Genomic DNA, 14,339 nt, shown 5'->3' with positions numbered 1-14,339 from the left:
TTAACATAATAAATTTTTTTTTTTTTTTTAATTTTTTACATATACAAACAAAAAGAATTTTTATTATCATTTACATTACAAAACGTAAGATGGTGGCAACTCTGAGCATTTGGAAGCCCATGTGGTAGTAAAAGATATAATTTAGCGCAACATATTATATTTCCATAAAATCTATTCGCTACATTATTGTGTGAAATTTCGTTAGTTTTCTCTTCCGTTTTGTTGACGCATTTTACACAAGTATGCGTTCGTTTACTGCGTCGACAGCGAGTATGAGTGGAAACGAACTAGTACGAATATTCGTTGACTCATTTACGTCGATACTCTCGTGAAGAAATTAACTCAGAAGTATTCTGGTTGGCATAAGGTTAACTCAACACAACAATATAACAAGTCTAACGAGTAAACCTATTAACGAATAAAAGTGATAAAAGCTTACTATTCACCATAAGCGTCGACATTGTTGTCTCTTGTACTCGTTTATATGCATTCCACTCCGCTGCTGCAAAATACCCATTAATGTAAAATGAACGAAGCACAACACATGGACACATAACTGTCATTATAAATTGGTCGTTTGGTGTGTGCCGACGCTGGAAAAGTAGTTAGTTGAGTTTCGCAATTGTATACTAAGTATTTAGTTAGTGTTTGCTATTTTTTATGTAGATTACTTTGATTTTTGAAATAAGCCGGTGATAATGATTTTGCTTGAAGGTTACTTGTAGCGAATTGAAGGGTATAAATATGCGGTTGATAGTAGTTAAAAATATCAACAAAGCAGTTTGGTAATCGCAAGAGCGTCCACACACACGCATAAGGGTGCGCATTCGTTATAAGTATGTGCTCACCAACATTATTAGTGAGGAATTAATATACAACGAAAAAAAGGCTGATTTTTAATTTTATAAAAATTAAACATTCACCACCAACTTATTTATACATATGTACGTATGTATGTATATTGCTGTGGAGTATTCAGTATGAGTTTCAAATACCAACGACGTACATAATTTTCAATTCTACTCCTATTTGAGTACAGCAGTAGTCTTTATAAGTATTTAGTGTTTCTTCATATACTCGCTGTAAATATAAGTATGTATACTATGTATGTACATATGTATGTAGCTTGTGAACTGTAGCAATTCGGTTTAAATTTAAAAATATGCATAAATAGACGCCTCATAGCTAATGAGAAACCTCATGAATTTCAACAGAAATATGCCGGCAGTCTCACCATCTCTAAAGCCACATCCATACATATGTACATACAAACATATGTATATATATTCATATTTATAAAATATTTGTAAATGTACTGTTTGATTGCTCTCTCAATCAGGTAAGTGTTGCCGTTGTGCCGTTGTTGACGAAGCGCATCATTCACGCACACTTGTGACACTTAGTCCACCCGTCCGTCACTCAGCCATTGAAATTAGTTGCCAATTTAATGGACATTCATTCGCCACTCAACTGCTCCGCTGCCTCTGCATGTACATACATACATACTCACATACATACATACATGCATGCCATACGTTCTGCTGTGTAAACAACTTCACTGAGGTGAATTGTGTTGGCGAGTGACGTACTCGCATTGATAACGTGGAGAAGGTGTAAAAGTTGCCGCTCACGCATTTGCCTCTCTTCTACCTGCCTTAGTCGCTTTAGCCGCCAAATCCACCCGCAAAACATCATCCTCCCACTTTCTTTATTCGATTTTCATTCGTTACTTTATTTCATATTTAATACAGCATATTAACGCCAATTTCTTGGCTTCGCTGTGTATATACATATGTATGTGTGTGTATATATTTACTTGCTTAGCTTTATACATGTAATTAATTACCACATACATATGTATGTTCGCTTATGCATACATAAATATATATGTACTTATGTACGTACTTCTGTACAGCAGTTTGCTTCAGTACAGTAGTGTTTGCCTTGGCTGCGTGTGATTTGTCTCACTTGTTGGTAGCCTGCAGTTGATGAAATCGACTTCCTGCAAAGAAGTAATACAGTCATCAGGCTACTTCTGAACGCACATACTTGTGTGTGCATATAAATAATATACATATGTATGTATGTATGTAAATGCATATTCTTCTTGTATAATAACAATTAGTTGTCATATGTCATATCGATTAAATATTATTTTGGTTATATTATTTTAAAATGATTGTAAAAGATAGGAACTGTAGAATACTATAGGTAATTAAAACAGTTACCAAATTAAAAAAAAAAATATGTATGTATTTGCCCTTGCATATGTGCATATGCCCATTTTAAATGCATAGTATATACATACTTATGTATGTATATGCCCACAGTAGTATTATTATTTTTTATGTACATACATACATATGTTTATATAGTTAAATAAATAGCGGCCTCAAATTGCATTTAATATGCACGTACTTATGTATGTATGTATATTATATATTACGATATACTTACATATACTATTGTCACATAAAATGTAAGCGTATGTATGATAAGTGTACATTAGGATGAATCCATTTATGGATGACCCCACCTATTACGTAAAGAAATTTGTATTATTAAAACAGACTTATGAGAACGATAGCTGAATAAAGCGTGGAAAGCCAAATCTTCTTATTTATATATGTATACATATGTATAATGGCAGTTGGCAGCCTGGTGTGACTTTCACATCACAACACATCGCGGTTGCCTGCCTTTCTGTTATAGAGCCAGCTGGCAGACAGTTTACAATGATGTCACAACACAACACATCGCACGCTTAACAGTGATGGCACGGTGCCTTTTCTTTCATAGACACCGCTTACAGTGATGTTACGTTCTGACCTTAACAGTGATGTCACTTTCTGACTTTAACATCACAACACATCGCGGCACATCGCGGCACTGGGCAGGCTTAAGGCGGTGTTTGCCTTTCTTTAAACAACCGGCCGGCAGCCAGTTTACAGTGATGTCACCTTGTGCCTTTAACATCACAACACATCACGTCGCGAGTGTCACCTAAGCACTGACCACGCACGGTGCTCCCCTTTCTTTTATAGAGCCAGCTGGCAGCCAGTTTACAGTGATGTCACTTTCTGACTTTAACATCACAACACATCGCGGCACGGTGTCTGCCTTTCTTTTATAGAGCCGGATGACAGCCAGCTTACAGTGATGTTACTTTCTGACCTTAACAGTGATGTCACCTTGTGACTTTAACATCACAACACATCGCGGCGCGAATGTCACCGAAGCACAGGCCAGTCATCTTACTTTCTTATACAAGTATTTTATACATACATATGTACATAGGTCTGTTTGGACGACCATAGCGTATAACTTCAGATCACTATAGTATATAGCTGCATTACAAATTGACCGTTCACAATCAAGATAAAGATCTTTTTACACACTCTTATGCTATAAGAAATACACTTATGAAGGTGTATTAGCTTCGGTGTAGCCAAATATAACGTTTTTTCTTGTTCTGTCTGCCGTGTGTCTGGCTTGGTGCTGACCTGTAAATGCCGTTGTCAACATCCAAAGCTGTAGGGAATATAATATCAAGTTGGAGGTTATCAACAGCACAAATACATATACATATGTATGTATGTACATACGCACCGCGTAGAATTGTGTTATTTATGTACCGTGTTGTGGAACTCAACTCAGCGATTGTTGCTTCCATTTCCCGAAGGGTTAATTCGATGTTCTAAGCAAATTTGACCGTTCAAAACAAATCAGTTAGTTGTTACTACTGTATTTGTTGTTATTATTGGTGATGTTACAACGTTGGTTTACTGCCATACCCTGGCTGCGGAAATGTGATTTTGTAGGTGATTTCTTGTCTACAAATCTTGTCTGGTATATATATATTTATGTATATATAATTTCAGTTGTACATACATATGTATGTATGTATGTATGCGTGTAACTGTGCATAAACTCGTCTGTATATGCATGTATGTATGTATGTTTTGTGTTAGGATAGCTTTGCGGCGCTTAAAGTTTTAGAGTCAATTGCCAAGATTTGCAGCCATTCGTCGAAAGTAACAACAAATTAAGAATCTGCATATCCTAACGTCAATGCGAATGGCATGTGCTCAGCGCCTCACAATGTGTAGGTATGTATGTATGTGCATGCGGCGTTTGTGAAAGTGAGCGGCATGCATCGCTAATAGTCCGGTGATTGAGTAGTTGTGCTGACGGTTAATTAATTTTCAGTTGACCGGGTATGGAATGCCGCCTATGATGCAGTCAGCTGTATGGATTACTTGGATGATGTTGAAATATTGGCCAATTCTTGGCACATATGTATGTGAGCTAGGTATGAGTAGCTCTTAGATTTTTTCTCTTGATTATGCCTGTTATATTTGGTCGCCAACAGCCAAAACGAACCGACAGTGATCATTGACGATTTTAGTTCGATCATATGCTGGTGGGCAATGACCAGTCAGAACCTCTATGATTTTAGAGAAACATATCAAGCTGAACGCAAGAAGCTTCCTAGAACTCAATGCAATCACCTGGAAAAAATATTTTTATGCACGGCTATCAAAGAATATACCGCGAAAATGACAGGGAACCGTTCTTCACGAGGATGTTCTCACCACAGCCCGGTAACTGGAACGGGCCCGAATTTTTATTAAGCCAAGGACTGACTAGCAGCACTTTTCAAAATTATTTGGCGATGGTTTTTATGTTACAACATAAAAAAAAAATCAAGGCTTTAACTAGAATTGATAAGATTGCTTTGGAGATCACAAGATTTTTCACAAAGCACACCTCTCCTACCACTGAACCAACGCGTTTAGCACACGGTGGTCGACGATCAGCTCCTCTGCGACTGCGAGATCCTTTTGGCCTATGGTAGAATGCTGGAAAGCTATTGAACCACCTGAACAAAGTTCATTTTGTCGCTTTTGTAGGAATTTTTACTAGACAGCTGGTGAGCTGGTAAGGAAGGGTACCCTAACCCTGCTCCTGTCTCCTCTTCTCGTGTGTTCTACTATTGGGGTGGAAATGTTCTTTTGGCCCAAGATCGTTGGTAAGCGATCTAGTGAGCTCTTTGCCCCAAGTAAGTCTACCCACTGCCATTACAATATCGGCGTCCATGCTGTAAGGTTAAGAATCGTACCCGACGCCAGTCGCAGAAGGTGTATGGAAGAAGACGAGGTGGAATCATCTCAGCACTTCCTTCCTGATTGTCCGCGTTTACGAGATCAAGGCTTAAACTCTTAAGTGCTCACACTCTCAGATGTCCCCTTAGTGGTGGGCATATAAATTACACGCCTGAGCAAATATTTATTGAACACAAGGCGTTTTTCTTACTTATAAGTTTGCAGGGCAGAGGTTTTTTCTGTATGGACTGTTTTTTTTCTGCCGCGACTGTACTTCGAAACATGCGCTCACCGACTTGATTCGGTAGTGGGCATTCCGAGCTAACGAAAGAGCGGCTGGTGAGTTGTCTCCAAAAACCTGGAGAGTCAGGACAAACATTTTCGCGCGACGTGTTTCTGTGAGTGGTGGAAGCCGAAAATGCAGCGTTCGTTCGAGCAGATGTACGCGATTAAATTCTGTTTGAAACTTGATAAATCTGCAACAGAGACGTTTGATCTGATCAAGCAAACTTACCCAAATATTGCTTTAGCAAGAAGTGGTGTGTTTCGGTGGCACCAGGCCTTTTTGCAGGACCGGGAAGAGGTCGCTGATGAAGACCGAAAGAATGAGCAAATCCAAAGTGAAAACATGCTCATTGTCTTTTTTTGATATCAAAAACATCGTCCACCATGAAATTTTTCTTCCTGGACAAACCGTCAACGCCAAGTTTTACGTGGCAGTTCTCAAGAAACTCAAACAAAGGGTCAATCGAGTCCGGCAAGACTTCGCAGCCGATTGGAAGTTGCACCGACAACGCCTCGGCTCTAACCGCCTTTCTTGTGAACAGCTACCTAACCAAGGCCGGCATACCAACGTTTTCACAGTCGCAATACAGTCCAGATGTGGTCCACCGAACTTTTTTTGTTTCCTTGCCTGAAAAAGGGCAAGCATTTCGAGACGACAGAGGGGATCCAAGCAGTATGCACCTCGGCTCTTAAGGCTATTCCGGAGAATGCCTTCTATAACGTCTTCAATGCTTGGAAACCGCGCTGCACACTGCATCGACGCATAAGGAGCCTATTTTGAAAGCTTTTAAAGAATTGTAACGATTGGTTCAATACATTTTTTTAAATCGACTCAGTCTTATACTTTCCAGACAAACCCTGTAAATTCAGTTTTTTTAGGTGAGTAAACATGCCGAGGGCTAGATAATGGATTCTCCAGAAAAAATAGGGTTTTAGAAATTTTTGCTGATGGGAAAGCATTCGCATATACAATATGGGATAAGGCAATTTTCTTTGATCTACCACGTCATTTCTAAAATTTAAATATAACGATTAAAAGTGTCAACCTTTGACCTCATAAAATTAGATGAATTTATGTCTGCCTTTATATTTTTTGTTTTAAAATATAGCAAACGTGATATGATGAGACCATTTATGCAACAAAAGCATTCAACCTTCAACCCCAATTATTGCAACACCAAAATATGCAGTGTCAAGTTTAACGGCAAAGGGTCTTTACTTCGTTTATGCATTTATGCACACAATACATCCAATATGAATATATGTATGTATGTATATACATATGTACATGTATCGTTGATGCTTCGATTTCGGTTTGCCCTCAATGTTGTTGTTATTGTTCCAGTTATTGCACTTCCATAGGTACATTTACAGTTGCAACTGCCGTTTATCCTTTTGGCACGCCTTGCAACAGCTTCGTACCCGTGTATCCTTCTGGAAAGTAGCAGCGTGCATCGGCAGTTTTGCTGTCACTGTCAATTGCACAAACATACACATATATGTATGTAGATATATTGATACTTGTATCTAGGTGTCCTGCATCTGAAGGGTAAGCTATAGTTTTCAACGTATATGTATACATATATGTACATATATATACTACACATACATATATACATAGGTGTATTGTGGCTCTTTCTGTCAACGACCGTTATGAATATCCGAACAGAGGTAGCTCTACCAGCAGTTAAATCGTATGCTTATAAGCAAATACACACATACACACACGTAAATATCTCGAATGCGTTAACAATGAGCGATAATATCGGTGGAAGTAACAACAATGTCAATGGCATGCATTATATTTGAAATTGTAACGTACCATAACTTGACGCTTCTCGTATGATACGCACACATACACATACATACATACATATATATATGTATATGTAAATTTGTGGTAGCGCACGCCAGCTCTACGTGTATCCTTGCCGCAGGATGTACCCGTGTATTTGGTGTGCAAACGTGCTTGTTTGGCCTATTGTGGAATTTCTTAGTTTCACATTCGGTGTTGGGCCTTTCAAAGGCCTAATTTTCACTTTCTCATATAATATATGTATGTAAATATGTATCTACATTACTTGAGTGTAGTTTGGGACTAAGAAAAACGAAACTAAGCGGAATGCTTTGCAATGCTGCATATTTTGGTGAATTTTGAATTAAAACGTGTCCTTAAACGTCGATGGGTAAATGCTACAGTACTTATAACGGTTCAGTTTCCTAAAATTAGTTATAAACGACGCTATCAGAAGAGATTTTTGAAGTTATTTTCTTAGTTCTATAAAACATTATGAGAGATTTTTATATACATACATATGTATAGCAATAGAACAACTAAGCTTATAGAAGAACCGTATTAAAGCGTAGAACTAACTTCTTTAGTATTACAAAAAACCTCTAATCTTCCTTATTATCAGGTTATTAGATGCGCAAAACCTCCAATTTTTTTATCAAAACACATTTTCTTGTATTCTTTCTTCATGCATAAACATTTTTTAAAATTAAATTTAATTAAATATTTAATTAGTAATTAATTAGTTAATCAATTTTTGTTTTAAGAAATACAAAATAATTTTTTAAGAAAAAATTAATTAAATTTTTTTCCAACGTAATTTTTAACAAAAATAAAAAAAAAATTAATTTGAACTAATTGAAATTCAAAATAAACAAATTAGTATTTAGAAGATTTTTTTAATTAAAAAAATTGAAGTTGAATGTTTTAATATAATATTTTTTAGTATTTTCGATTCCAAGTTTTTAACGAAATATTTAATTAGTAATTAACAATTAATTAATTAATTTATTAGTTAATTATTTTTTTTAAGAAATTCAAAGTAATTTTTTTAAGAAAAGATTAATTAGATTTTTTTCAAAGTAAAATTTAACAAAATATTTAATTAGTAATTAACAAATTAATTAATTTATTAGTTAATTATTTTTTTTTATGAATTTCAGAGTAATTTTTGAAGAAAAAAGTAATTAGATTTTTTTTCAAAGTAAAATTTAACAAAATATTTAATTAGTAATTAACAATTAATTAATTAGTCAATAATTTTTTTTTATGAAATTCAAAGTAATTTTTGAAGAAAAAAGTAATTAGATTTTTTTTCTTAAAGTAATTTAAAAAAAATTAGTTTTGAACAAATTGAAATTCAACATAAATTTTTTTGAACAAAATAGTATTTAGCAAACTTTTTAAAATTATAGTTTTTGCAGATGAATATTTTAACAAAATATTCTTTAGTATTTTTTTTTCTAAGTTCTTAACGAAATATTTCATTAGTAATTAATAATTAATTAGTTGATTAATTTTTTTAATGAAATTCAAAATAATTTTTTAAGAAAAAAATAACTAGATTATTTTCAAAGTAATTTTTAACAAAATTAATTATGAAAAAATTTATATTCAACATAAATTTTTTATTAGAATAATTATTTAGAAGCTGTTTTTTAATTCAAAAAATTAAAGTTGAATGTTTTATCAGAATATTTTTTAGTATTTTCTGTTCCAAGTTTTTAAAGAAATATTTAATTAGTAATTAACAATTAATAAATTTTTTTTAATGAAATTCAAACTAGTTTTTTAAGAAAAGATTAATTAGATTTTTTTCAAAGTAAATTTTAACAAAAGTAATTATAAACAAATTGAAATTTAAAATACATACATTTTTTAACAAAATGGCTTAATTAAAAATTTTGAAGATGAATATTTTAACAAAATATTATTTAGTCCAAGTTTTATAACGAAATATTTAATTAAAAAATAATTAGTTAGTTAATTTTTTTTTAATAAAATTCGATGCAGTTTTTTAGAAAAAGTTAATTAGATTTTTTTATGTAATTTTTCACAAAATTAATTATGAACCACTTTAAGATTCAAAATAAATTTTCGAAACAAAAAGATATTTAGAGTTATTTTATTTGTTCAATAAATTTTTAAAATTGTTTTTTTAACAGGTTATTCTTTAGTATTTTCTTTTCTAAGTTTTTAGCAAAATATTTAATAATTATTTTCTAAATTTTTTAATTGCATAATCCACTTCAAAACCCCACTAGCTTTAAGAAAACTCTTGTTAAACTCTATCGTGGCAATGAGCGTAAAAGCTATTGAGACCTTCAACAATTACAATATTCTCTTCAATGTCGCTGTAGCCACTTTGAATTGCGTGGCATGAGTATGGCATGCATTTGAACCAGTTTTCATTTGACTGACTACCATAATAATAGCAAAACGTCTTTTAAAAGCTTACGACTTTACTAAAAGCTTCAAGAGAACAGAAGATTTTTTATTAATTTTTCTTAAATTTCTTTGCGCTTTTCGATAACTTTTACAGGATATTTAGTTTAAAATTAGGTATTATTTTCAAAGCTTTCATTTCAAGCGGATTTTTTTAAGTCTAAGACAAATTAGCACTCGATAACAAAATATGTACCTATAACCCCAAATGATATCTACGGCAATTAATTTGTGATCACCCATCCGATTTGAAATACATTTACTTTAATTACAGATCTATTTTGTCACTTTGATTGACCTCTGTACACAAAGGGTTAAAGTAAATATTTTTGACAACAGTTTAAAAGCTTACAAGGCAAATTGAACCGAAGCTGAATCGTTATAAATATTTATGTTCTTAAACATTGTTTAAATTATGATATTTATTTTCAAAATAAATGAAAAAAAAATATCAACTGTGAAACACACAGCCAAGGCCCCGGCGAGATTCGAACTCACGATCTCCTGTTTACTAGACAGGCGCTTTAACCAACTAAGCCACGGCGCCATTTAATTTCCTTCAGCAAATGCCAAAATTTCAACACAAATGTGAAAGTGATACATACAAGCATTATCCACCACAGGAATAGAACATTGTGGTCAATTTGAAAATAAGTTCACCATGATTCTGACCGTACGAGATTACGGTTAAAAATAAATCAACGAATACTTACAAACATATAAATATATGCATGCACTTTTAATAAAGGTAAAAGTTTGTCAATGAAGTGAAGAAGCAAATATACATATGTACATATATTCTTACTTAGCGAGATATATATAAGGATATATGTATATAAAAGCTCATGCCTGTCCCTCCGTTCGACCGTGCGAACTGTGACTTAAGTAAAAATTAAGTTATCTTGATGAAACTTGGTACACATAACAAAAAAGTAAGGCGGAGTTCGTAGATGGGCGTAATCGGACCACTGCCACGCTCACAAAACTCCATCAACAGAAAACTTATAAAGTGCCATTACCTAAGCACTAAAATGAGCTATAAAACTATAATTTGGTATAGATGATTGCTAGAGCTACAATAGCTAATTTCGCTAAGGATAATTCCCATACTCGTAAGAACTTATCATCAGTGTGAAAATAGATGAAACCGGTTGATAACTCTGACCACTTCCCATATAAGGGTACTGTTAAAAACTACTAAAAGCGTGATAAATCAATACGTCAGAGACATTAAATTTTACCCCCGATATGGTATGATATGTTTTTATACGAGCCGGTGTAAAAATTGGACGATGGGCGTGGCACCGTGGGTGCCACTGCTAGACAACTACGTAACATTTTTTTAACATTCTTATGTCACAGTAAGAAAATTTGCGAAATTGAACTGCAACCACGCCTACTTCCCATATAACACAATATTGAATTCCCTCTGACTCTTCCCTTTCCAGTATACAAATCATGAATCAATTGATATAACGGGATACAACTTATGACCTGAAATTGACCAAATTCAACAAAAACTGTTCAAGTCCCTGTTCAATATTTGGACCCTAGTACTTATAGTAAACTTTTTATCGCGAATATCCGTCAAGGTGTGAGATATACAAGTATAATTAATATTCAGGAATAATGATTTTCGAACGTCCAGGTGAATTTATACCTCATATATCGGCCAACGTGTGAGTTATCCCAATAAAAATGCCAGATCGTGTTTTACTGATAAAAGTGTAACTTTGTGCCTGAAATGGATAAAATTGGGCGAAAACCTGACCTAGTCCCCATATAACAAACATACGACAACCGGGTGTACATTGTAAAATATGGTTGGACGAAAGCATGCCCAACGATTGGAATTTAAGTGTGCTATGCCCAATCCATAAAAAAGGAGACCCCACAATCTGCGCCAACTACCGTGTGATTAGCCTCCTCAACATCGCATATAAGGTTCTATCGAGCGTACTGTGTGAAAGATTAAAGCCCACCGTCAAGAAACTGATTGGACCTTATCAGTGTGGCTTCAGTCCTGGAAAATCCAAAACCGACCAGATATTCACCATGCGCCAAATCTTGGAAAAGACCCGTGAAAGAAGAATCGACACACACCACCTCTTCGTCGATTTCAAAGCTGCTTTCGACAGCACGAAAAGGAGCTGCCTTTATGCCGCGATGTCTGAATTTGGTATCCCCGCAAAACTAATACGGCTGTGTAAACTGACGGTGAGTAACACCAAAAGCTCCGTCAGGATCGGGAAGGACCTCTCCAAGCCGTTCGATACCAAACGAGGTTTCAGACAAGGCGACTCCCTATAGTGCGACTTCTTCAACCTACTTCTGGAGAAAATAGTTCGAGCTGCTGAACTAAATAGAGAAGGTACCATCTTCTATAAGAGTGTACAGTTGCTGGCGTATGCCGATGATATTGATACTACTTCGGACTGAGTAGGCAATTGAAAAGTAAAGTCCTCTCTCGACGAACAAAAGCTAAACTCTATAAGTCGCTCATAATTCCCGTCCTGCTATATGGTGCAGAGGCTTGGGCGATGACAGCAACCGATGAGTCGACGTTACGAGTTTTCGAGAGAAAAATTCTGCGAAAGATTTATGGTCCTTTGCGCATTGGCCACGGCGAATATCGCATTCGATGGAACGATGAGCTGTACGAGATATACGACGACATTGACATAGTTCAGCGAATTAAAAGACAGCGGCTACGCTGGCTAGGTCATGTTGTCCGAATGGACGAAAACACTCCAGCTCTGAAAGTATTCGACGCAATACCCTCCGGGGGAAGCAGAGGAAGATGAAGACCTCCACTCCGTTGGAAGGACCAAGTGAGAAGGACCTGGCTTCGCTTGGAATACCCAATTGGCGCCACGTAGCGAAAAGAAGAAACGACTGGCGCGCTGTTGTTAACTTGGCTATAATCGCGTAAGTGGTGTCTACGCCAATTAAGAAGAAGAAGACAACCGGATGACTTTAGTCCATATGATTGGTGATGGTATGTGAGGTACCTTAATGAATGTCATGGAACAGTTTATTAGCATGTGGTCAGTGCATGAGCTATACATATGTACATATATATATTATATATATATAATTGCTTGGATTCCGATCCTCTGGTTGACATTTTGCACCTTATGGTATTGCCATGGCTTTGATTCTTGCAAGTTGTTAAATATATAAAATGTTCGGTTGCACCCGAACATTGCGCTTTCGTACTTTTTGAATATTAGTTTGACTTTTGATGGTTTTAAAAATTATATGTCATATTATAACATTTAAGAAAAACTTCTTTATTTTAACTTGTATAAAAATTATATTTATTAAAAAAAACTTAGAGACAACATTTAATTTTATTGCATACAAAATAATGAAAATATCTGCAAAATGGCTGCTTTGCAGTTATTTTCACTTTCGTTTTATATTTGTAACATTTGTAACAAAAAATTATTAGAAATTCTCATAAAAAAACAGCTAAGAGTATTTTCAGTTTATACATATATAAAATACCAAAAAACACGCACTTAACTTACAACAATTAAGTAAAAAATATTTAATTTAACTTAACAGTTTGAAATTTTATAAAATTTAACTATAAAATATTAATAACATTAATGATTATTTACTTACTTATTTATTTGTTATTTAATTTGTTTATTATTGCACTTAAAAAAACTGTAACTGTTTTTATTATTATTTTTCCTTACGTAATTGTATTTGTATAAATATTTTATTTATCATAAACTGAAGTAATTTTATTATTTTAATGCAAGCTACTTTTGCAGTTTTTGGTTTAAAAAGCTTTTGTTACCATTGCTGCAAAATTGGCATGTATGCATGTATGTATGTATGTTTGTAATTGTATATATATTTGTAGTTAGTATGGAAATTGCAAAAAATATATTAAACTACTGCTATTTATTCCATATATTTGTAACTACGCGCTTATAAAACTGCTATATGTTTACTTACAACAATAATCATTAGCAATATAACAGTATTTTGGTTTTTATATATTTTTTAAACTATATATGCTCTCCAATATAAAATATATTATGTTTGCAAATAGCATACTCTTAGCATATAAATATTTATATTTGTTGTTTAAATGCTGCAGTACAACAAGTTCACCATTTTTTTCCAAATTTATTTTGCTTCCAAAAAATGTATCTTAAATTTTACTTTTTAAGTAATAATTTTTTTTTCTAAAAATCGAAGTAGTTTTTTTAATATTATTTAAATTTTTGTTTTAAAATGAAATTCAAAATATTTTTTTTTAACACAATATGGTTTTAATTTTTTTTTTTCAAAAATAAAAATTTTAAAAGTAAAACGTTTCAACAAATATTATTTGAATTATTTTTAAGCCTTTTCTAAATATTTTTTAACAATTTGTTTTTTCGAAATTATTTTATTTCATAAATTATAATATTTTAAATAATTTTATTTCATAAATTTATTATTTTAATTTTTTTTTCAAAAATGAAATTCAAAGTAATTATTTAACAAAATATGATTAACATTTTTTTTTTTCAAAAACAAAGATTTTCAAAGTAAAACGTTTCAACAAAATATTATTTAAAATATTTTCGAACATTGTTTTTTTGAAACTATGTTCATAAATATTATTTAAATTTTTTTTCAAAAAGGAAATTCAAAGTAATTTTTTAAGAAAATATTATTTAGTTATTTTTTCAATAAATTTTTTTTTA

General features: G+C 33.3%; 1 non-coding gene across 1 annotated transcript; it reads right to left on the bottom strand.

The window, feature by feature from the left end:
- Positions 1 to 10,100: 10,100 nt before the first annotated feature.
- Positions 10,101 to 10,174, bottom strand: Trnat-agu (transfer RNA threonine (anticodon AGU)). Its single transcript has one exon. It is a non-coding gene; the product is annotated as a tRNA-Thr (tRNA).
- Between the last annotated feature and the right edge of the window lie 4,165 nt (positions 10,175 to 14,339).

The sequence above is a fragment of the Bactrocera neohumeralis genome, chromosome 4, assembly GCF_024586455.1.
Source record: "Bactrocera neohumeralis isolate Rockhampton chromosome 4, APGP_CSIRO_Bneo_wtdbg2-racon-allhic-juicebox.fasta_v2, whole genome shotgun sequence".
Taxonomy (NCBI): Eukaryota; Metazoa; Arthropoda; class Insecta; order Diptera; family Tephritidae; genus Bactrocera; species Bactrocera neohumeralis.
This window is presented reverse-complemented; position numbering and strand designations above follow the sequence as displayed.